The 26,376-nt window shown below is 34.7% G+C and overlaps 1 long non-coding RNA gene across 4 annotated transcripts in view; it reads right to left on the bottom strand.

Moving 5' to 3' along the window:
- Positions 1-8,259: 8,259 nt before the first annotated feature.
- The window catches only part of LOC309842978, a 294,904-nt gene continuing 276,787 nt past the window's right edge, over positions 8,260-26,376 (bottom strand). For 3 of the 4 annotated variants that reach the window (XR_014299888.1, XR_014299889.1, XR_014299890.1), the window contains exon 5: positions 8,260-10,812. This is a non-coding gene — a long non-coding RNA (uncharacterized lncRNA). The remainder of the gene's footprint in view (positions 10,813-26,376) is intronic. The other variant, XR_014299891.1, reaches the window with a different exon arrangement.

Below are 26,376 nucleotides of genomic sequence, written 5' to 3'. Positions count from 1 at the left end.
AAAATGCTGTGATCAAAACCCGAGCTGAGGGGTCATTGGGTGGCTTGGTTGATTAAGTGACTGCTTGAAGCTCAGGTCATGATCAGCGTCGAGCTCCCTGCTCAGTGTGCAAGTCTACTTTTCTCTCTGACCCTCCCCCCTCTCATGGTCTCTCTCTCAAATAAATAAATAAAATCTTAAAAAAAATTAAATAAACCTGAGCTAAGATCAAGAGTCAGATGCAGACTGATCCACCCAGGCACCCACTGACTAATTTTATTGAATACCAGCTCTTAAGGTATTCTTATATTGAGACAAAATATATTATTTAAAATAATTATGTATTAATATAAATGCATTAGTTATTATTTCATTAATTATTTTTGTACTTTCTAGATAATTTATAAGTGACAGAACTTTTACATAACACACACTAGTGTCTATGTACACACACCAACCCACACATACACACACACACTGCATATACAGGTAGACCTGTTTTGACAGTTTGCCTCTCCTTATGCTTAGTTAGTTATGGTGCTTCCTCCTAAGGCCTAGAATTAATAACTTTTTTCCTGCCTACTAAAATTTAACTGTACTTTATCATTTTCTTTCAAAGCAAAAGACTACTCTGCTTTCAAAGTCGGTACCTAACTAAATCTGATGAAAATGTCCCCATTAATAGTGTGATGGCAATATATTCCAGCACCTATTTCTAGATCCAGATAATACATAACAGTTCCAAAAATACATAGCATGTACTTGGTAGCCTTCTGGAGACAATGATTTCACATCTGTTGTAGTTTCCAAAAGAGTGATTTTAATGGTGTGAATTTAAAGCCAGCAGAAAGAGGAAATGATAACAAGATAGGATGAAAAAGGTAATTCTCAGGGATCTTTCAATTTCATCCTTACAATTTCTTTCATTTTAGCAATAATCATATCTTTACATTAATGTAATAAAGTTACATCATACTCCCTTCAGACATTGTCAATATAAAAAGTTGTTAGATCTTTAGCAGAAAATGACAGAGGGGCTTTTAATCTCTCTCTCTCACACACACACACATACACACACACACACATACACACAACTAGTATTTATTATGTTCCCATTCAAACATTCATTCTTTGGAAAAATACCATGTGAATGCCACAGTGTTCAAGGCATCATAAGTTATTATGTGTTCCGAATATAACCTATGCCCTGCGGGCAAGGAGCTTACAGTCCAATTGAGAAAATAAAAGCACAAAATGAAATTACTGACTCATGTGGACAAATACTAAATTATTTGACTCATATTCAAGGACTCTAAATGGCTATGAATACCTTAAGTTTGACATGTCCAAATGCAAATCCCACTGCATGCTGTACAAAAGATCACTCTACCTGTAGTCTACATTTTTTCTCTTCCATTTGGGTTCCCTCCAAGTTGTCTTGCCTTTTTGCCTTCTAGCCTTCCATCACCAACTTGAGCACCAAAAATATTCTAAATTCTACTCCCACCATTCTGATTTTTCCTTTTCTGATCTTTATATTTTCAACTGAATCTCAAAAATCCACAGGCACTCTCTCATGACTAGGCAGTTACTTTATATCTTAGTTTTTCTTCTTCAAATACATGTAAGCTGCTTGAAGGCAGAAACCAGGTCTCTGTTCTTTGAAATAAAACTAAGAACATCTTACCAATGCATACAATAAATTTTTAAAAATACATTAATTGGAAAAAAAATCAAAGAACAGCACTTCTGTTGGCATATTATTAAGCTTTAAATTAACTTTAAGAGTCTCATTTGCAATATTTTATTTTTCCTGTTAGTAGTGGCCCAAATTCACTCAAAATATTAAGATTAGATATTTTAGGTCCCTATGAATTGTTTCCAAAGGAGAATTATATTGTTATTATTTGACTAAATTATATAAAATACATATGACCTAAAGAATGGGAACATAAATAAAAATGATTCATATCCACAGGAATATATAATTCAGTTGAAAACCAAATAGTAACGTAGTTCCCAAAGGTAAAGAAGCAATGTTCATACGTCACACTTCAATGAAAATAATTGCAATCAGTATAACATGCAATTTAGCTGGCTCTGACCAGATGATGACTGACTAAATTTCGACAGATTTCAGTGGATGGCCTTAGGGAAAAGTTGCCACCACCCGCATTTTCACATGTAACTAGAACATATTCATGTTGTGCGATATTTTCATTCTACGGTTTTTATTCCACAAATGGTATTTTAATAGAGGGCTATTCCATTAGTAAATAGACTAGTCTTGCTGACACATCTTTCCTTTTAAAATATACTTTGGCTGAATTCTAACAACACCATTTTGAATGCAAAGGGGATGCTTTTCAAGCCAGATGGTTTATCTAATAGGAATGTTTTCTGATTAGAGAAACAGCAGTAGACTCATGATCACAGCAGGTGCCAAACTGGTCCTGTAGTTTACATGAATTTGCAACTGAACAAGTCATGAACTAAAGGGAATCTATTTTATAATGTGCCACAGTCTATTCTGAAAGGAAGGGGAAATCCAAAAGAGGCTCCCCTATCAGATAGAGTTCATATATCATTTATTGATATGAATGTGGTCATTACTGCATTTGTGATAACAAAATTTATTTGCTTACTAAATTTCCAGAGTCTATTATATGGACTATTAAGAAAACTTCAAAGTCATTAACACTTGCAGAGTAATCTTTGATAGGATAATCAAAAGCATAATTTTTGTCAAAATGTTAGGAGTCTCTTTATTTAAAAATGTATCATTGTTATTCTTATTCATTATCCTTATTCTTTGCACCTGCATTTTCCCTTTGTTTCATAAGTAAATTTTTCATGTACTGGTAATCCGGGAAGCCTAGTATTCTTGGTACAATAGGCCTGGCTATGCCTAACTGTGCATAAAAGTGAATGTCCTAGGGGTGCTCAGGAGTCTCAGTCGTTTAACATCCAGCTGGCTCAAGTCATGGTCTAAGGGTATTGAGATAGAACTCTGTGTCAATCTCCATACTCAGTGGGGAGTCTGCTTGAAGATTCTTATTATCTTTCTCCCTCTTGCCCTCCCCGTGCCTTGTTCTCCCTTTCTCTCTCCCAAAATAAATAAATAAATCTTAAAGGGTTGGAGAATGCAACTTCTTGAATAATGGCATTACTATCTTTTAGGATAATGTAATTTGCTTCTGGGTACTAACATGATTGTTGGGGACATAAAAGGCAGTGAGACCATAGATCTCTACTCTGACTCAGCAAAATCTCATATCTGGTGGTTAACCAAGACCACCAGACTCTGAAGCACCTTTATGAGTTGCGAGAGGCAAAGTATGTCATCATATCCATCTACCTTCTTATCTTATTTACATTCACCACTCTGTTTATTTGCTACTTTCGAAGAAAATAAAAGTAACCTAGAATTGAGTCCAAATCATCATTTTTAGTCATCCTCATGTCAGACAAAAATTCTATGGCTTATTCTAGAACAGTTAGTTAAAAAGTAGAGATTGTTGGTACCTGGAACATGTTCAAATCAGAAATGCATCATTTAGAAGAATCATAATTTCCTAATTATTTTAAAATTCTATAATCTTGGGGCACCTGGGTGGCTCAGTCATTAAGCATCTGCCTTCAGCTCAGGTCATGAACTTGGGATCCTGGGATCAAGCTGGAATCCTATGATCCATGGGCTTCCACCTTGGCAGGAGGCTTGCTCTTCCCTCTCCTGTTCCCCCTGCTTGTGTTCCCTCTCTTGTTGTGTCTCTCTTTGTCAAATAAATAAATATAATTTAAAAATAAATAAATAAAACAAAAATTAAACAAAATAAAATTCTATGATCTTATAAATAATTATCTATATTAAGCATCTCTAAAGATGTTAAGGAGCATCAAAATATGTCTTAGTGTAAGTTAAAATTTTATAATGACCCATTCTTGATGAAATATAATAATTTGACCAATTTTTTTTGTACATGGATTTGGCATTGTAGAAATTGGAATTTTACTATGGCTTATTATTATAAGAATTTTTGCTATAGCAAATTCCTTTACATTATTTCATTTCTTCTAATTAATCAAACTCCTTCAGAACTTTTAAAGTATTGATTATTTTTGCCAGGTGTTTTGGCAGTTATTCATATATAGATGTGAAATCCTGTACTACATAGCCATTTAATGTAGTAATTTTTGTATAATTTTTAGGTTGGCTTACAGTACAGGAAACATATCTTCCATATTCTGTTCAATTCCCTCATAATTCTGTATGATGCAGAATTGACTATTAATGTTCTTTTTTATTAAATTTGTTAGGTTGCTTATAGAAGAGTGGATTTTGTTGAAATAGACTTGTTTTTGATTCTCTGCTCAAATTTTGGACATCTGAAATAAAAGCTGCTCCACCACTAAGTAACATTATAGTATCTTCCATCTGTGCTTTTTTGAATTACCAATAACTTGTACTTCCTTTCTTTTGAAATATTTTCACCATGGTATGGGTCAGTCAGTATTTCTTAATCAGAATGAAAGTGTGCAAACATATTCTGTTAATCTATAAGTTCTCAAATAGAATAATTTAATTTTCCTCTTCGTTCAGTAATATGTATAACAAAAAATATATAATGATATATTTATACTTAGTTTTATGCTTATTCAGATAAGCATATCTTATTTGGGTGGCTCAGTTGGTTAAGCGTTTGCCTTCGGCTCAGGTCGTGATACCCGGATCCTAGAATCGAGTCCCATGTCAAGCTCCTTGCTCAGCAGGGAGCCTACTTCTCCCTCTGCCTGCCACTCCTCCTGCTTGTGCTCTGTCAGTCAGATAAATAAATAAAATTGTTAAAAAAATAAAAATTTAAAAAGTTTTTTTAAAAAGTAATTTAAACCATTATTCATGGCCTAAGAAAATATTTTTCATGGCTGAAAAAGATCATTTACATTCAAGTTTAAGGAATGCCACTGTAATCTACATGTACTGCCTATGGTTTCTAGGTATTTATACAGTGACTGGGCAGACACAATTAATTAATTAATTAAGATCAGGAGTGAGCAAATGTTTTCTGTAAAGGTCCAGATAATCAATATTTTAGGCTTTGCAGTCCACAAAATCTTTGTTGCAGCTACTCAACTTAACTGTTACAGCAAAAAAGAAATCACAAACAATATGCAAATAACAGCCAATATGTCCCAATAAAACTTTATTTACAAAAATAGGCAGTGGGCCAGACTAAGTTTATGAGTTGTAATTTATTGACCTCTGGACTGCCTGAGTGGACTCGGGATATGTTATTAATAAAATATTTCAAGAATAAATTACTATGAGCCCAGCCTCTTAAAAGGGGAACCTAAAAGGGAAACTAGTACCACTGGCATAGTATCCAAACAAACAAAACCCTGAAAAACCACATAAAAGTTTCCAGTTCTTTCCTACTTTAACTTAGAAAGAGTTTAGCATTTAAAGAATTTAAACAAAATCTACCTGAATCAAAAAAGATAAGCTTAGTACAGCTCAAACAAACAGACTCACAGAGGTATACATTAACCCAGCTTATTAAATATTTAAAAAGAAATAATCACTATCCCAAAAGACAGAATTTCATTTACTTTCTTAAGTATAAATGTTCACAGAATTTCAAGGCTATGTTTTTATGACTGTGGCTACTTTTCTTGGAAGAAAAAACATGGTAAAGTAGCATATTTTAGTAATGGGAGTGAACCAGCTTTCCCATGTCAGCATAGATGTATCAAAGAATCCTGGGTTCTGGAACGCACATTTCATATCTTTTGAACAATGATTACCTTGAGAAAGAATAAATGTAACATATCAGGTACTGACCATTCTTGCCAACTGAAAGCTATTAATTGAAAAGCAATACACAAATCACTAAAGGAGTGCATAATTTTTTAAAATAAATTTTAGACTAGATGTTATGAAAAGCTGATAATTCAATTATTTTAACAAATAGTAATTTTTCTACTCATGATACATCTATGTAATATAAGAAAATCCTAATGCTTTGAAGAAATCCAATGCATAAAATGTGTTATTACAATTTAATCAATTTCATAGCAAACTTAATTTGTTGTGTTTGGTAACGTACAACATGTTCTACTTTGTTTGCAAAATAGACAAAAATGCAAGTAATTTCCACCAATATCAAAGAGCTATTACTACTGCCCTTTGAAATTTTGATGCTTAGCCTACTTTTTAAATTTTATTCCATTTCTTTGTCCTTTACAGGAAATGGTAACTTTCTAATTATATCATACTTTTTACTGTGAATTTTGCCACTTAGCGACTAAACATGGCTGTAGTTATACATAAATAAGACTCTTCCTCTGTTTTAATTAATATAACTGTATAGCATGTTTGTTATCTACCAGAGACATCCCACCACTCTGAGTAAATCATTTCAATATGCTCATGGTTTTCCTTACACATTCACTCTTCCCGATAAATTCTGGAAATAGTTAATCAATTTCAGTGTTCATTGTTTATGACTGTGATTAGAGTTGTATTGGATATACAGATTCATTTGGCATATATCTGGTAACCTTGAATTTGTGCATATTTTACTTTAGTTATTTAATAAAGGCTTTTATTTTTCACAAAAATCTTAAGCATTTCAATATTTAGAATATTTCCACATATTTTTGTAGTTGTTTTTTCATTAATTGGACTTTTTTCTCCTAATACTGTTTTACTGAGTGTCACACACACAAAACCCACAAAAAAAAAACCTATAGATACGTGTTAGTACTCCAACTAGTTCTAATAGTTTATTTGAATGTCTTCTATTTCCTATGTAGAAATCATATAACCTATCCTTTACTGATGGTAGGTTTTTATTCCCCTTCATCTATATCTCGTTACTGATTACATTATCTTTAAAACATAATTGATTGAGTTCTGGTATTTTAGATAATTTTTAAGGAAATTTAAAATTTTCATTTAAATTTCCAATACATAGAATAAAGTTCCAAACTCTGTCATTTCAAAATCAATTCTGACTTTTGGTGATGTTTTTTACAAGCAGCAATTGATTTCTCTCTCTCTCTCTCTCTCTCTCTCTTTGTTTTTTTTTTTTTTTTAAGATTTTATTTATTTATTTGACAGAGAAAGAGATCACAAGTAGGCAAAGAGGCAGGCAGAAAGATAGGGGGGAAGCAGGCTCCCTGCTGAGCAGAGAGCCCAATGCGGGGCTTGATCCTAGAACCCTGAGATCATGATCTGAGCTAAAGGCAGAGGCTTAACCCACTGAGCCACCCACGCACCCCTTTTTCTCTGATTTTAATGAGAATTATTGGACGCTTTTTTTTTTTTAATCAAGGAACTTGTCTTTTATTTCAATACTTTTATTTGAACATTGCTATAACTAAACTCCAGACTTATTTGGAGTTCATCAGTTCTTTTATTGTCTTATTCTTGTTCCAGGATTCAAACCAGACTACCCTATTGCATGAAACTATTCTGTTTCTTTTTAAATAATATATCAGTGTTATTATTATTCTTTTTTCCTTTTTCAAATTTTAATTCTAGTATATCACATACAGTGTCATATTAGTTTCAGGATATAATATAGTGATTCAATAATTCCATATAACACCAGGTGTTCATCACACGTGCCCTCCTTGATCCCTATCATCTATTTCACCCTTCCAGTCACCTACCTCCCTTCTGGTAGCCATCAGTCTATTCTCTATAATTAGGAGTCTGTTTTGTTTTTGGTTTGTTTTTGGTTTGTTTGTTTGTTTTGTTTATGCAATTCTCTCTCTTTTTTCCCTTTGCTTGTTTGTTTTATTTCTTAAACTCCACGTATGAATGAAAACATATGGTATTTGTCTTTCTCTGACTGACCTATTTCACTTAGCATATACTGTCTAGCTCTACCCATGTCATTGCAAATGGCAAGATTTTATTCTTTTTTATGGCTAGATAATATTATTATATATACCACGTCATCTGAGCTTTCTTCCATACCTTGCCTATTGTAAACAATGCTGCTATAAACAAAGGGGTGCACATATCCCTTTGAATTAGTGTTTTTGTAATTTTGAGGTAAATACCCAGTAGTATGATTACTGGATCATAGGTAGCTCTATTATTAACTTTTTGAGGGCCCCTCCATACTGTTTTCCACAGTGAGTACACCAGTTTGCATTCCCAAAATAGTGCAAGAGGGTTCCTTTTTCTCCACATCCTTGCCAACACATGTTGTTTCTTATGTGTTTGATTTTAGTCATTCTGACAGATGTGAGGTGAGTTCTCATTGTAGTTTTGAATGCATTTCCCTGATGATAAGTGAAGTTGAGCATCCTTTCATGTGTCTGTTCGCTATCTGGACACCTTCTTTGGAGAAATGTCTGTTCATGTCTTCTGCTCCTTTTTAATTAGATTATTTGTGTTTTTTGGGTTTTGAATTATATAAGCTCTTTATAATTTTTGGATATTAACCCTTTATCAAATAAGTAATTTGCAAATATCTTCTCCCATTCTGTAGATTACCTTTTAGTTTTGTTGATTATTACTTTTGCTCTGCAGAAGCTTTTTATTTTGACATTATCTCAATAGTTTATTTTTGCTTTTATTTCCTTTGCTTTGGGATACTTATCTAGAAAACTGTTGCTATGGCTGATGTCAGAGACATTTTCTGCTTGTGTTTTTTTTCTAGGACTTTTATGATTTCAGGTCTCACATTCAGGTCTTTAATCATTTGAATTTATTTTTTTGTATGGTGAAAGAAAGTGGTCCAGTTTCATTCTTTTGCAAGTAGCTGACCAGTTTTCCCAATACTATCTGTTGAAGAGAATGTCTTTTTCCTTTTGGATATTCTTTCCTGTTTTGTTGAGGATTAACTGACCATATAATTGTGAATTAATTTCTAGGTTTTCTATTCTGTTCCATTGATCTGTGGGTCAATCTTTGTGCTGGTACCATATTGTTTTGATAACACAGCAATGTAATGTAATTTGAAGTCTGGAATTGTGGTACCTCCAGCTTTGCTTTTCTTCAAAATTGCTTTGGCTATTCAGGGTCCTTTGCAGTTCCACATAAATTTTAGGATTGTTGGTTCTAAATCTGTGAAAAATGCTGTTGGTATTTTTACAGGGATTCACTCATTTAAATTCACAGATTTGAAACTGTTCTATTTCTACAGGATCCTCTGATCTGCGAGACTTTCTCTGTCTTTCCTAATTTTCATGACCTCGAAAGCCTTGAAGCATACTGGGCAGGTATCCTGTTGAACATACCAAATATAGATATGTCTTCTATTCTCATGATTGGTTCTGGGCTTGGGGACAGAATAACACAAAAGAAAGTACTCTTTTTATCATATATCATGGGGGTAATGATGTCTACCTGGCATCACTGGTGATATTAACTTTCATCATTTGGTTAAAATTCCTCCACTGTAAATTTACCATTTTTCCCTTTTCTTATATACTTCTTTGAAAGATATCAGCAAGTCTAGCACATCTTTAATGGAGGAGATATAAGGACGGGACAAGAATTAAGCCCCACTTCCTGAAGGGTGTCTCCATATATTATTTGAAAAATTCTATGAGAAAGGTTTGTCACTTCCACCTTGTTTATTTTTTTAATTATATATTTTCTTTTTCTTCCTCCATTGAATGTTAACTTTCTAAAACGCCTCCAGAAATATCATCAGCCAAGGAAAGCTAGTTTATTAGACCTACTGCAGTAACGAATACTACCTTAACAGAATACTAGTGTAGTGTCTCAGAAAGGAAAAGTAAGAAGGAAAGAGATATGTTTATTAGATTTTAGTTCCTGGACTGGGATTTTAAAGCAAGTTTTTCCCGGAGGGAAACTGGCTGGAATTTGGCAGGGTTTAAGAAATAATAATTTTGGATTGATGGCCACCGTGAAGTGGGGGTCTTAAAATGAGTATTGTTGGACAAGGTATTAGTCTCCATTGAAAAGCTATTTTAGTTAGTTCACAGTCTTATCTTTTAAGAGCAAGTATTTCCTAGAGCAAGTGACTGACTTATTTTTGCTTGTGCTCTATATTGTTTAACAGAGGAAACAAAAAAGTAGGCTTAGATTCGGTTTTATTTAATATAATGACAACACATTACACTTGTTTTGGTTCCCATTTTTTTTTCTTAGTTTATTTTGTTGTTTTGCTGGATTCTGGAAGGGAATGTAAATTTTAGTTATTATCAGACTTTTTAAAAAGTATTTAATGCTATAAAATTTGAGTATGATTCTAACATATGATTTGATATGTAGTGAGGTTCATTTCTAAACAATCTATAATTTCAGTTGTGATTTCCTTTTTAATACAAATAATAGAAAAAAGTATATTTTTTTATTTTCAAAACATTAATTTTGACCATTCTGCTTTTAACTTCTATTTTTGTTTTATTATCTTCTAGTACTACAACTTATATCAATTTTGCTTGCATTTTGTTGATTTTCAAGCTAACATACTGTATGACTATATGGGGGGGAAATCTGTATCACTTATTTACTAGAAAGGCTGAAATCTATTATTTCATGAAGTTCTATTTCTAACGTTTTGCTTTATATGATTTATAGCTATGTTTTTCAGTACATACATGCTTTTCATGGCTACATACTCCTGGTCAATATACCTTTTGCCTTTTTCTTCCAGCTATGGCTCTTCCCGCTCCATATACCACCTTTGCCACCAGCTCACCATGGCTTACACCCAGTGTCCCAGAAGGACTCCCTCGAAAACAGCTTCTTTGCCTTTTGGTATTCAGCTTCTAATTTTCCATCAGCGAGTCCTCAGAATTCTCCACAGGACAAGCTGTTGTTTGCCAGAACAGTCAAGTCTTGCCCTATTAACAACAGCAGAAACAACAAAAACTCCAGAAAATGTCAGTCTTCAGAGAAGTATCACAGTGACCGTATTTTCCGTTATTACACAGAACATTTTTTACTGCTATAATAGAGAATCCAGAATACCTTTTCTAATATGGGAGTCTACTTTTTCATTTATCGAGTTATATGGTTCATTTGAATGATTTTTCTAGAATAAAAGTTCTGTCACAGAGATGTATAAGTCACCTTTATTTCAAAATAGAATCTAGCTATTTCCTTTGAAACTACACAGGAGTTATTACAGGATCTCCCTCCTTTAAGGTTTCAAAGAATCTAGGGGCCACTCAGAGTTCAATTTCAAAGCAACCAGTCATATATTCCCAGAGGTCTCTCTAGGAAAGAAGCTGGCCCCAAACTTCTCCTTGAGAAGCCCATGAGAGCAATTTAATATAGTGAGTTCAATCATTACAGTCAGGTGGCACTTGATCAAGTCCTTACTATTCAGCCAGTCACTGTCGGACCTTTTTTTCTTAATTTCTTTACAACTAAATTTATTTAAATGCAGAATGGGGGTAATACCAGAACTTGTCTTATACCACTGTTGCCAGGATCAAATGAGATAAAATATGGAATGTGTTTTGAAAGAGCTTGGCATAGAATGAGGACTTAGTACAAAATAGCTATCATTAGTAACGGAAGCTCAATCCTGAGATGATAAATATATGCCTGGTTTGCATATCTTGTTCCAGGGATTATTACCCAATCCTTGGGCAGAGATCACTGTTATACCTAAAAGCAAGGGCCAAGGACCTGTCAGTATCTGGGAAAGCACATGGAATAACTGAAGACAGGTACAGGAAGCAGGTGCTGAGTGATCCATTTAATTCTGATGGATGGCATGTGTCTGACCTGGGTCTATTTTTAACAGACCCAGCAAAACTGTGGCAGATTTTACTCTGTGGCCTCTTAAAGGTGCTTCCAGCTCTAAGGCTGCCAGGCTGTTAAGACCAATGACAGCTTTGCATAAAGGTATTTGTTATCCTTTCTAGCCAGACCATTCTTTAATTATGACTTAAATTCCTCATCACATTTTTTAATAATATGCTTCATTTCCACTATCCATCTGTCCATTATAAAACAAACAACAAACAATATATCATCAGTACTAGATATTCATTTTCTTTTCTATACTTCTTAACTTTCTGAAAGCTGGCTGCTGCCTCAAACCAGCAAGGTGAGTCAGCAGATCAGTGACCAAATGTGTGCCCTGCAAAAGTACCTCATTCCCTGCATTATCCTTCTAAGAATAAAAATAATATGGCTGCCGCTTAACTTATGCTTTCCAAATCTAATGCAAAATGTTTTTTATGACCCTTCTAGAGCAATTCTGAGAATGGAATCTGGGGAAACACAATTCCAGAACAGTTCAACTAGCCAAATACAAACCACAATAACCTCTAATTTGGGCATCTCAATTCAATATCTCCAAACACAATGTCTGGATTCCTATTATTTTTCTGCTTTCAAGCATTGTTGTCTTCCAGTACTTCCTGTGAAAGAAAATGGTGCTACCTCTTACCTAGTTGTCTGGGATTAAAGCACTGCAATCCCACTTCATCCTTCTTGATTTCTGAAACCTCGTATCTAAGCCCTCAGTGAGTATAATCAAACCAAAGGTAATCAGAGCTACCTTAGCATATGTTCTTATTTTCACTCCTCTCACCAACTCTACCACCACCACCAGTAACCTATTGAAGGCATCATCATTTCTAACATGGCCAGCTTCTGTAGCCTTCTTACTCACTCTATTGCTTAATGCCTTCCATCTCTTCTATTCACACAGCAGCAAGAATATTTCTAAGTGGTAAGTCAGATAATGTTACTCTTCTACTCAAAAGCTTTCAGTGATTTTCCATCACACTTACAATGTCTTCCTCACTTCCTATTATTGCTTTAAGTCACTGCTTGGCCTTATCTCTAGTTTCTCTGTGTCTCCATTTCCTTCCATTCTACTAGTTGCCTATTTCATCCTAGTCACGTTGATTCCCTTGATATTCCTTAAGTAATCTGAACACACTCTTATCTCGGCATTTTTACTTGCTATTTCTCCACCCCAAAATACTCTCCTTCTGCATATTTGCATGGCAAACAAACTTAATCACTTCATTCAGATTTCTGTATGTGTGTGTGTGTGTGTGTGTATCTTCTAATAGACTTCTAATATATCTTCTTATATTTCCACTCCTAAGAGAATTTTTTTCTAAAAGAGCATCCTTTTCTGTCTATCCTGTTATCCTGCTCTATTTTCCTTCATAAAGGATTTATTACTCCCCAGTGTTTTGTCCTATTTCTATTATTTTATGTTCCTCCCCATAAAAGAATGTAAGCTCTATCCCTATGACCCTGCAATTGCACTACTGGGTATTTACCTGAAAGATACAGATGTAGTGAAAAGAAGGACTATCTGTACCCCAATGTTTATAGCAGCAATGGCCACCATCGCCAAACTGCGGAAAGAACCAGGATGCCCTTCAATGGACGAATGGATAAGGAAGATGTGGTCCATATACACTATGGAGTAGTATGCCTCCATCAGAAAGGATGAATACCCAACTTTTGTAGCAACATGGACTGGACTGGAAGAGATTATGTGAGTGAAATAAGTCAAGCAGAGAGAGTCAATTATCATATGGTTTCACTTATTTGTAGAGCATAACAAATAGCATGGAGGACAAGGGGAAATGGAGAGGAGGAGGGAGTTGAAGGAAATTGGAAGGGGAGGTGGACCATGAGAGACTATGGACTCTGAAAAACAATCTGAGGGTTTTGAAGGGGAGGAGGGTAGGAAGTTGGGGGAGCCAGGTGGTGGGTATTAAGGAGGGCACGTATTGCATAGAGCACTGGGTGTGGTGCAAAAACAATGAATTCTGTTACGCTGAAAAGAAATTTAAAAACAAGAAGAAGAAGAAGAAGAATATTAGCTCTATGAGAGTGGGCTTCAAACTGTACTATTCATTTTCAAGTTTCTAACATTTATAACACAGCTTGCCTCATTATCTTGTCTATAACACTGAAGACACTCCTCAAATAACTCTTCTGTGTCTTAGCAGGTATAGGTTTATTTTTCTCTTTGTAGTAATTAGCATTTATCCTGCTAAAGATCCAACAGGAACTCTGCTGTATGGAACCAATGCAGAATCATTAGATATATTTTTGCAGTTTGTGCACTTTGGAATGTCAGGAGCACCCCTTAATTTGCATCACATAGAAACTGTAGTTCAGGGCATCTGGGTATCTCAGTCAGTTAAGCATCCAGCTCTTGATTTGGGCTTAGGTAATAATCTTAGGGTAATGAGATTATGAACCCCAAGGGTATGAGACACAAGTCAGGATCTACACTTAGCACTGAGTCTGCTTGTCCCTCTCCCTTCCCCTGCACACACACGCTCTCTCCCTAAAATAAATAAAATCTTGAAAGAAAGGAAAGAAGGAAGGAAGGAAGGAAGGAAGGAAGGAAGGAAGGAAGGAAGGAAGGAAAAGGGGGGGAAGGAGAAGAAAGGAAAGGAGAGGAAAGATAAGGAGAAAAAATTCTGTGGCTCTTCACATTGGCTCCATAAATATAAAAGAAGTGACTGGAGAGAGACCTAAACTTCTAACAAAGGAACTGATAAATTTTACTCAAATGGAGTAGTATCATCCCTAAGTCCACTGTTAATGGCATTATCATGCAGGTAATAATAGTAGGGATATGGTTTTTATGGAGGTGATTCTACCGAAGTCACTTTTTCCTACAAATATGTAAAGTATCAAATGCATAATTTTAATCCACTAAATTGTGTGTGATGCATATTTAATAAACAGATTGTGTCAGTTGAACAATATCATGTTAGGTAGATAAGATTAAATAATACATGAAATCAAATTTATAAAATGTACTTAAGAGAAAAAGAGAAATGGCAATAACTGATAAAAAAAAACTAAACATGCTTGTAGTATTTTTTCTCTCAATATCTTAGAAATTTTATGAGTTTGAGAAGCTTCAGGAAAAGATAAATGCTCTGTATATGTTTTTTTCATCCATCCCCATGCAATGAGGTGATAGAGATTTCAAATTGAAATGTACCTTGAAGTTATCAGGACAGAAGTGTCATCAATTTTAAGGTCTTCCTTCTCTTTATATGTACTGTTCCTCAGGTCATTTTATGCCCTGGACTATTTAACTCTCTCTTTCTTGGGTTTCTATCACTCATCTCTGCTCTCTCTAACTTCTCTATTCTGGCATTTCACCTCTGCTTTCCTCCCATTAAACCCACTACAAGGCCCACAAATCATGGCCTCTGGGGAGTCATTTATCTTCTGTACTTCAGTTTCATCATCTATAAAATAAGAATACTACCAATCTTTTATGTATTTTACAAATATAGTATGGCATAAACCAAATAATATATGTGGAGAATGATGGAAGATGCCGAGACTATCTGAGAGTAGGGAAAGTGGCGGGAGCTAGATCACCAGAGGAGTTCTCACTAACACAGGAAGAAGGCCAAGCAGGAGTCTGAAGAAAAAGATACGGAATCAACAGTGGGAAGTAGGTGATAGGGAAAAAGGACTATACACAATAGCTTAAGGAAACAACACGGAAATTAACAAGACATTGTGTGAAACTGTAAAATAAGCACAAGTGAATATAATCTTCTTGCTCCTCAAAGAGAGTTGGGCACTATGATAAGATAAACATATGCTATTATTTACGTGCATTGGAAATTGATTAGTAAAAGTGTGGGATGGCTTATTTGCAGTGAGTTAGGAATCAGAATTAAGTAATGATAACTGTTGCTGTGTTTGTGCTTATGTAGAATCACATTATGATTAGGCTAGTAGAGTAAGACATGACTATAAAATCTATTGACAGTTCAGCCTTTTATCAAAGGAGTAAGAAAATGAGCAAGAAATAAGAGCAGATTAGAGTCTACCAACTATTTACTAATCCCAAGAGATTCTATGGAAGAGCAACAATATGGGGTACAGAACAAGGACATGGATGATCAAAGTGGAAGATTGTCTTCTGGCCTAAGCCTGTGACTTGTTCTTCCTACTTCTCAAACTTGAAGGGCCTGGTATGCTGTTCTCTGTAGGTTGTATCTGAAGGAAATCCCAAGAAAAATTGAGGAAAACTGAAAACGTCATATTACGATATAAGCAGATCCTCTGATTCTTTTAAAATTAGGCACCAATGAGACGTCATACTACTGGCCCCTCACAGGGAAAAATATCACTAGGGTAATTCCTCTTATTATTTTGAGAGTCCACAGAGGTGGCTAATTCTTGTTAAGAAGGATTACTCTAACTATATTTGTGCACTCGGTTATTCAGGCTTCACAGTGCGAAGAAGCAAATTTCAAGTAAATGCATTAAAATCATTTTTCTGTTTTAAACTTTGGTTAGATGGAAAGCTATAGCACTATTATGCCAGGGATGCACATTCTGAATTCCTGAAAATCAGAGTCCTTCTGTTTTATTCACTATCATCTATACATGTTTTCCTCTCTGGAAAACAACTTTTAAACAGTTGAACACTAAACTCCTAACATAATATTTAAAAATGAAAATTTCAGAATATTTTTGTTTGTTTTACAAGAAGTGAAAGATTAATATCAATAAGAAAAAAATCAAGTAACTGGGGCACCTGGGTGGCTCAGTGGTTTAAAGCCTCTACCTTCGGCTCAGGTCATGATCCCAGGGTCCGGGGATCGAGCCCCGCATCGGGCTCTCTGCTCAGCAGGAGCCTGCTTCCTTTCCTCTCTCTCTGCCTCTCTGCCTCCCTGTGATTTCTGTCTGTCAAAATAAATAAAATCTTTAAAAAAAAAAAAAAAAAGGAAAAAAAATCAAGTAACTAAGTATGTGCTTTTATCTGAAAATTTTATTGTTAATATTTATTAATGTGGAGGAACTTACAGAGACAATGCAGGTAGTACAGAAATCAACTTATTTTTCACAATATCACAAGATTGTGAACATTCTTCTAAGTTAATTTGACAGATTTAATTTTAAAAAAGAAAACATCATTTTTTTTCTAGGAAATATATGTTATATTAAATCTTGGACTTCTATTTTGCTCTATGATATAAAATGAATTAATATTTACTTCCATAAGTTTGTTCACTCAACAAGTATTTGTGGAGTACCTACTATGTACCAAGCACTGTTTCAAGTAATTCAGAGAGAGAAGAAAATAAGAACAATGTCTCTGTTTTCACAGAAATCGTTCTAATAATGCGTAGGGTAAGATGACCGATAGAAGATAGATAGATGGATAGATAGACAGATAGGGAATTGATAAATACAGATGTCATGAGAAAAATGACTAAGTAAATGGGCTGGAGATCTTGGTAATCCATAAACTTCAACCTGAATTACAAGAATAGTATGATGTGAGGTTGGAGAATAGAGAGAAACTAGATAATATAGGGTCTCACAGAACAGGGTAGGAGTTTGATTTTATTCTATATAATGTATCAGTTGTCCAACCTGTATAACAAAGCCCTCTAAAACTTAGTGACTTAAACAAAAACACTAATATATTTTGCTCACAAATCTGCAGTCTTCCATGCAATATTAGCATTAGTTGCAAGAGATCCAACAAGGGGTTGGCTGAAAGAGTCAAGAGGGTTCCTCACATAATTGCTGAGTTGGTACTATCAGTCAGGACTATACACTACAGTCAGGACTGTAGACTAGGGGCCTTGGCTTTTCTTCACCTGGCTCTCTGAGTTCTCCTAGGACTATGCAAACACAGTGGCTAGGTTTTAGGAGCAAACATTCCAGGAATCTAGAAAGATGTATCACATTTCATGACCTATACTCAAAAGTCATATAGCATTCGTTTTCACAATCTTGCCCAGATTCGAGAAAAAGGCATAGCTCTTGATAAGAAGAGTATCAAAATCACATTGTAAGAAGAAAAAGTAAGAAAGCGGCTCTTGTTACAATCATCTTTGAAAAATGAAATCTGCCACATTTTGTCTTCAGGCTACAATAATGTATATCCCTTCTACATGCAAAATATGTTCATTTCCTTTCCCATGACTGAAAAGTCTCATTCTATAATTATATCGGTTCAAAGTCAAGAATCTTACATCCATATCAGTCTAGGTATAAGTGATATTCTTTTTGTGCAGTTCCTCAAATACAGCTCTTTGAGCACTCCCTCTTATGATGTGATGACATGTGACACATTTGACCTAGAGAGATCATTTTTCTGTCTCCAAATACTCAAAATAATATGGTAGGACAGTCACTGGATAACTATGATAGCAGAAAATAGCAGGGAAATGGAAGGAACACAGTAGTCACTGATCTATATCAATTCTGAAATCCAGCCAGGCATATGTTGCTAGTTCCTTGATTAGAGTATACCTACTTTCTGGAAATTAGACTTCATGGCTCTTGGGTCAATTCAGTGGTTCTTGGTCCTTCACTCTGAATCTACCTTCCTTTTCCCCTAAGCCTTCTTAAGCATATTTCCCGTTTTTAAATGCTTGAAGGTTTAAGGCCCTTCTTCAGTTGTACTTTTTTTAAACCTTTTATCACAAGCTAATACAATTCCTTAAACAATATTGTTATGCTTTCTGTACATTGATTTATAATTCACTCCACCAGACAAAACACTATAACCATAAATTAACCATCAGTCTTTTCCAGATAAGCCATTCTCTTCCTTGAACTCACCATGCACTGCTGTGGAATAACATCCTTATGATCCTTATAAGCCTTACTATAAAATGGACAGGACTATAAATTACAGTACTGTTATACTTAGGAGGGCTTTTGTCTATTTGAAAGTCTCTATGAGGAACTACCTCAGATCTAAGATCTTAATAATAGTATGTTTGATCTTCTCCTTAAACTAGTCCTTAATATGAGCACTGTTTGCCACCAAGAGAGATTTGGGAAGAGAAACAGGATTTATTTTGAAACTAAGAAAGTTCTGGATCTTTTATATTTAAGAGTTCATTTTTAGCTCATTCCTCTCTACTCACATTATATCATAGACAATGAATAAAATCCAGATGACACTTTTAATAGTCTGCCTGAAAACTCCTTTAGCTTGATCATTGAACTCATTGGAACATTTCCTATCTTCCATTTACTTCAGGTAATACTGTAGCCAGAATTTCCATTACTATAAACATCTTCCAATGACATTTTCCTTTGAGCTATCAGAAACACATTCCTCAATACTCTTTAGACTTTTTCTAACGTTTTGCCAAGGATTCCTGCTTCCTCATATGGCCTGTCCCAAAGTCAGTGCTACATGCTTTCGGGTTTTTACAGCAGCATCCCTCTTTTAGGTACCAAAATCTGTGTTAATTTTCTATTATAGTATTAAAAGACAAATAAAAATATATCCCCAAACTTTGTGATTTAAAACAAGACTAATTTCCTTTGTTCATAATTCTATAATCTCTGTGGGACAGTCCATTTCCATTCTAGATATCAAGATGATTCACTCACATAGTTGGCAAATTAGTAAATGACAGTTGGTTAGAAACTTAGCTGACCCTAGGAGGTACCTCTGTTCCTCTCCATACGGGCCTCTCCATAGGCTGCTTTGGCTTATTCAGGCATGAGGACTGGTTTCAAAAGCAAGTGTCCAAAGAGAAACAGGCATAGTTTCATTTGACTTATTCACCTATAGTGTCACTTCCAGTGGAATCACAGGGCCATCCAATTTTAAGAGAGGGGACATAGATTCTCACATTTAAGTGGCAGAAATATCAAGTCACATTAGAAGAGCAAAATGTGGGGGGGGGGGGTAGTGCCTGGGTGGCTAAGTTGGTTAAGCATCAGATCTTGATTTCAGCTCATGATCTCAGGATCATGAAATAGAGCCCCACATGAGGCTCCGTGCTGGGTGTAGAGCCTGCTGGGATTCTCTCTCTCCCTCTGCTCTCCCCACCCAAGTCATGTTCTCCTTCTCGGAAAAAAAAAAAAAAAAAATCATAATAATAAAAAGAAAAGCAAAATGTAATGTGATCTGATTTTGGCTGAAAAAGATCACTCTGGCTATTACTATAAAGATAGGCTATTGTGTGTTAACACTGGACAAAGGGAGACTATTAAGGAAGTTATTTCTATAGTTTAGAAGAGTTATGAGAGCAGCTTGCACTAGGAAGAAGTGGAAATGAAGAAAAGTTTGGAGATACCTCATAGAGGTACAAATCAGAAGTTCAGAGTATAGCTAAAGGAATTAGAATTTTATTGGACAATAGACTCTATGCATAACCTTCCTGAGGGAAGATAGAGGATATAAATAAAGACCCACTATTTATGAGTTCAGTGATAACAACGTATGGTTTTGTGAATGCAGTGGAAGAAAATCCAGCCCAAGAAATTAGCAACACCATTTTTTATTCATGTACTTTTTCGTTTAAAATTAAGGTAAAAACCATCATAGGTGAAATCATACATTGTTCCTTCATCTTAATCATGTCTCTCTTTTTAATGACCTGAAATAAAACTCCATTTTTTCTTCCATTTAACTCATCTTCCCTCTACTAACTCTTTAGTTCCTGAGTTTCTGCAAGATTTTAGCTGAAGGAATACTATTTGGGAGTTAGACAAATTAGATTTTGGTCTTCAGCCTGCTACTGATTTAGTTAGTGTTGACAACTCAGTTTTTTTTTTTTTTTTTTTTTTTTGGTCTAGAAATTTTATTTATTTATTTATTTTTTTAAATTTATTTTTTATTTTCAGCATAACAGTATTCATTATTTTTCACCACACCCAGTGCTCCATGCAATTCGTGCCCTTTATAATACCCACCACCTAGTACCCCAAACTCCCACCCCCCACCCCTTCAAAATCCTCAGATTGTTTTTCAGAGTCCATAGTCTCTCAGTTTTGATCTTAAGTTTCTTCTTTTGAAATGGGACGTTTAGGCTACATTTTAATAGTGATAAAGATGTCTTGTATTTTATAAAACAATGAAACTTTCAACATTTTAAGAAATATTTTTGCTCTAAATTATTATGCTCTACATTTAAGAAAAGAGTAAATTCATATTTTTAATACTTTATATTTCGACCTCATACAATATATATTTTATACAATATGACTTTGTAATTAATCTTGTGCTTTCTGTGTGACTATGCAAATGTTTGATTTTCATCATTAGGTTGCAAGTCTCATAAAATCAGAAAAGTTTGCTTCCTCTCTCTCTCTTTTTCTCCTATAAAGTCCTGAGAGCCCACAGCAGACCCATAATATATGCTTAGTGAGGGCAATAAAGGCAAGGTGTCAATACAGAGAGTTTCATTTTTTATAATGGTGATATTACTTTGTTTATACCCAGTACTCTCTTAACTATTTAAAATACATTAAGCTATTTCAAGCTAACAACAATATGAGAAACCACTATTTCCCCTTTAATTTTGTTTATGCTAATTTATTTTGGAATTTGGCCATTTGTCATTGCCATAGTCCTGATTAATACTGTATGAAATCAGACAAGCTGAGACTCCTGCAAAAGCAGCTGACAGTCCTAAAGTTCAACTGGCATAAATCTGAAAAATTCTAATTACTAGCCAAATGCAAAGACCTAGGAAGATCTAGGTCAGGAGATTCAGAACTGGGACTTGGATTCAGGAATTCAAAGTGGGGACCATATACATACTGAATTCTAGGCAGTATGGCAAGAGGAGGTTGCAGCCCCTATAGCATTAAGAGATCACAGTTATCACTTCCCTCAGATATTAGTTACCAGGAGGTAAAAAGAAAAAGCCCACAAATCTTAAAATGCAAGGGGCAGGAGGCTGTCTTCATATCTACCTAGCAATGACACAGCAAATCTATCTGCAGAGAACAGAAGAGGATCTGGAATTGTACTAAGCTACTGTGATTCACTTATCTGTGAAAAAGAGGTAGCACTGTCAGTAAACACCTGTACATACTTCTGGGAAATAGTTGAAATAGTAACAGCCTGTTATTTATTAGCCTATATTAATGATTGCATATCATTAAAAAAATAAAAACAAAAGCAGCCATTTTTGACCTCCAGCTTGAGATCTTTAAAAAAATTCTCTAGAGTATTATACAAACCTGTTGAAAATAAACATCAAGTGTCCCTGAACTAGTCTCATTTTGCCAAACCCCATTGACTGTGGACATGGCATACAAAGAATTCACATGCACTTACCTCAAAGCTGATGGAATGCCTCCAAGTTACCTTTTTTTCATCTACTTTAACCCTAACCACCCATAAGTCTCCTAAAAGCCTGATTTTTGCCTCTTAATTCCCTATTCTTGCTTGACTCTATTGGATTTTGTAGCCAGTGTTTACTTTCCCCTTTCACATGTATAGTAAATGTCAACTTGCTACCATGCTCTTTCTATTGGGTCATCATCAGTCCTGATTCCTCACCAAGTCAAGAAGAAGAAGGTTAAGTAAATATGAATACAGAATTACAAAAAAATCCAAGTACATTACAAAAACTGGAATTAAAACTGAAAATTAGCTAGAAAGACATTTTTCCCCTCTTTTGATAATAGCTAGAGAATCTGAGAAATAAAAATCAAAAGCACACAAATGAGACTATGCAGTAAAGATAGCCATAGAGACAATTCATGCTCTTTTTATTTCAAAATAAGCAAAGTGAGTAGAAACTGCAGCTGATCACTGCTTGTTTAAATTTAGATTTTTAAAAAAATTAATATGAGACCAATAATGCGCTCTTGCTAATGGTTAAAATGATTTTACTGGCATTTTGAGTTGTGTTCACTCTCAGTCCCTCTTGGAGATTACTGAAGAAAAACAATGTGTCTACAAGCTCTCGGTAGAACAAAGAGTCTGTCAGCAATACCCATAATTTTAGGAATTGGTGCCTCTGATCATCAATTCACTTTAGCTGTGCTCCTGACTCACAAGAACCTTAAATACTCAAGGGATTAAACTCTAGTCCCTTGTGGTTCTGTACACAAATAGGCTGATTTGGTCTAGTAATCAAATGAGATTTGCTTTACAAGTAGAGATGAGCACAATTACTGAAACTAAATACAAATAGGGGAGAAAGTCGCCAAGCTAAAAAGAGTGTCAGTGTTTTATAACAGGGAGATAAAGACTATAATAGGCATCCACAACAAATGAGACAGATTCCTGCCCAATTCTAGAAGAAAGTCCTTGTCTAAAATCCTCTTCTTAAACATAGACATTCTGTCAGGTGCAGTGAAACAATCCTATTTGAATTATCTACTTTTTTTTTTTAACTCCCTAAAAAACAAACGCAGCTACAGCTTATTTCAACAGTATAGAGAACCCCAGAAGAGCTTACAAGGAATAAAAGTACATGCAAAATTGAGAATTGAGAATATTGGAGCAATATAAATAGCTCTCGTTTTTATTCTAATTCTTTTCCTAATATCTTGTATTTGTCTAATTTATGCCCACATCTCAGGACTGTTGGAGGAGGATGCAGTTCTATTTAATTACTTTGCACATGGATCTCAGCCAGAAGCTAGATAATTTAATGTTAATTTATTCTTTATATTAGCCTGGCACTATGCATATTGGAGGATTTGTAAAATAATATACAATTTTATAACAGTGTAGTTTATAAATATAAGCATACCTCTTTTTATTGCACTTTGCTTTATTGTGCATCATAAATTTTCTTTCTCTTTTCCTTTCTTTCTTTTCTTTTCTCCTTCCTTCCTTCCTTTTTAAATTGAAGGCTTGTGGCAACCATTGGTAGAACAAGTTTCTTGGTGCCATTTTTCTAATAACATTTGCTCACTTTGTGTCTCTGTGCCACATTTTGATAATTCTTGGAATATTTCAAACTTTTTCATTGTTATTATATTTTTATGGTGATCTGTGATCAGTGATTATGACTCACTGAAAGCTCAGATGATTAGCATTTTTTAGCAATAAAATATTTTTCAAATAAAGTATGTACAGCTTCTAGACATAATGCTATTATTGCACACTCAACAGACTACAGAGAGTTTAATTGTACCTTTTATATGCACTGAGAATCCAAAAAAATCATTTGACTTGTTCTATTGCCATATTTGCTTTATTGCAGTGGTCTGGAACTGAACTTGTAGTATCTCTGAGGTATGCCTATATAAAAGTAACATAAACTAGTAGTAAATGATAAGTCTAATAGCACCAAAGTGATGTCTAACATACATATTTCAAACAAAATATAGGGAAGCTCTATTTTTAATTTCTTAAGGAATCTCCACACTGTTTTCCAAAGTGGCGATACCAATCTGCATTCCCACCAACAGTGTACGAGGGTTTCCTTTTTTCCACATGCTCTCATGTCTCTGTAAGCCATTTGAATGTCTATTTTGGAGAAGTGTCTTCATGTCTTCTGCCCATTTTTTCATGTGATTATCTGGTTTTAGGGTGTTGAGTTTCAGAAGTTCTTTATAGATTTTGGATATCAGCCCTTTGTCTGTAGTGTCATTTTGAGAATATCTTCTTCCATTCCATGGGTTGCCTCTTTGTTTTGTTGATTGTTTGCTTTGCTTTGCAGAAGCTTCTGATGTTGATGAAGTCCCCAAAGTTCATTTTTGCTTTTGTTTCCTTTGCCTTTGGAGACATATCTTGAAAGAAGTTGCTGTGCCCGATGTCGAAGAGGTTACTGCCTATGCTCTCCTCCAGGATTTTGATAGATTCTTGCATCATGTTGAGGTCTTTTATCCATTTCAAGTTTATCTTTGTGTATGGTTTAAGAGAATAGTTGAGTTTCATTCTTCTATATGTAGCTGTCCAATTTTCCCAGCACCATTTATTGAAGAGACTGTCTTTTTTCCACTATATATTTTTTCCTGCTTTGTCAAAGATTATTTGACCATTGAGTTGAGGGTCTGTATCTGGACTCTCTACTCTATTCCACTGGTCTATGTGTCTGTTTTTTGAGCCAGTACCATGATGTCTTGGTGATCATAGCTTTGTAGTAAAGCTTGAAATCAGGCAACATGATAACCACAGCTCTGTTTTTCTTTTTGAACATTTATTTCCTCGGTGATTTGGGGTCTTTGCTGGTTTCATACAAATTTTAGAATTCTTTGTTCCAGAACTTTGAAGAATTCCAGTGTAATTTTGATCAGGATGGCATTGAAAGTATAGATGGCTCTAGACAGTATAGTCATTTTAACAATGTTTATTCTGATCCATGAGCATGGGATTCTCTTCCATCTTTTTGTGTCTTCTTCAATTTCCTTCATAAGTGTTCTGTAGTTCCTCAAGTACAGATCCTTTACTTCTTTGGTGAGGTTTATTCCCAGGTATCTTACGGTTCTTAGTGCTATAGTAAATGGAATCGATTCTCTAATTTCTCTTTCTGTAATTTCTCTTTCTGTATATACATTGTTAATGTATAAGAAAGCAACTGATTTCTGTACATTGATTTTGTATCCTATCACATTACTGAGTTGTTGTATAAGTTCTAGTAGTTTGGGATGGAGTCTTTTGGGTTTTCCATATAAAGTATAATGTCATCTACAAAGAGAGAATTTGACTTCTTCATTATCAATTTGAATACCTTTTATTTCTTTTTGTTGTCTGATGTAGTGAAAAGAAGGCCCTCTGTACCCCAATGTTCATAGCAGCAATGGCCACAGTTGCGAAACTGTGGAAAGAACCCTTCAACAGACAAATGGGTAAAGAAGATATTGTCCATATACAATGGAGTATTTGCCTCCATCAGAAAGGATGAATACCCAACTTTTGTATCAACATGGATGGGACTGGAAGAGATTATGCTGAGTGAAATAAGTCAAGCAGAGAGTCCATTATCATATGGTTTCACTTACTTGTAGAGCATAAGGAATAACATGGAGGACATTGGGAGATGGAGAGGAGAAGTAAGTTGGGGGAAATTGGAGGGAGACACAAATCATGAGAAACCATGAGAACTCTGAAAAACAAACTGAGGGTTTTGGAGGGGAGAGGTTGAGGGGTTGGGTGAGCCTGTTGGTGGGTATTATGGAGAGCATGTATTGCATGGAGCACTGGGTGTGATGCATAAACTATGAATTCTGGAACACTGAAAATAAATAAAATTAAATTAAATTTTAAAAAGCAAAATATAAATTTAAAAAGATTCTTAAAATATATTATGATTATAATGAATTAGAATGTAAGCAGAAACTATATATCTAAGATATATGGAGGTATTAATTTTTCTTAATTTCTTCCTGACATTCCTTTAGGAATTTCTAAGTGATTATTTTTTAAACCCAGAAAATGAACAAAATCTGTTTTAGAGCTTCTTAGAAGGGAAAACTTTAAAGAAACATGCTACCAATTTTTAAATCTCAAACAACAGCCATACAAATATCTTTGGAAATTTGGCTTTTCATCCACCATGATTTTAATCAGCTGTTCTTTTTAAGTATTTTTAAGAAATACTTTCCCAAAACCTACTTTACGTTTTCTTTTGAATGATTTTTAAACAAGTTGAAAATTCTGGATGGCAAGGTTTGTTTGCTTTAAATTGAAATATATGTCAGTTTTGTTTTGTTCTGTTTTGTTTTGTATAGGTAACAAGCTTACATTTTTTCCAGTAAAT

This window comes from Mustela nivalis, assembly GCF_964662115.1.
Source record: "Mustela nivalis genome assembly, chromosome: 1".
NCBI lineage: Eukaryota > Metazoa > Chordata > Mammalia > Carnivora > Mustelidae > Mustela > Mustela nivalis.
This window is presented reverse-complemented; position numbering and strand designations above follow the sequence as displayed.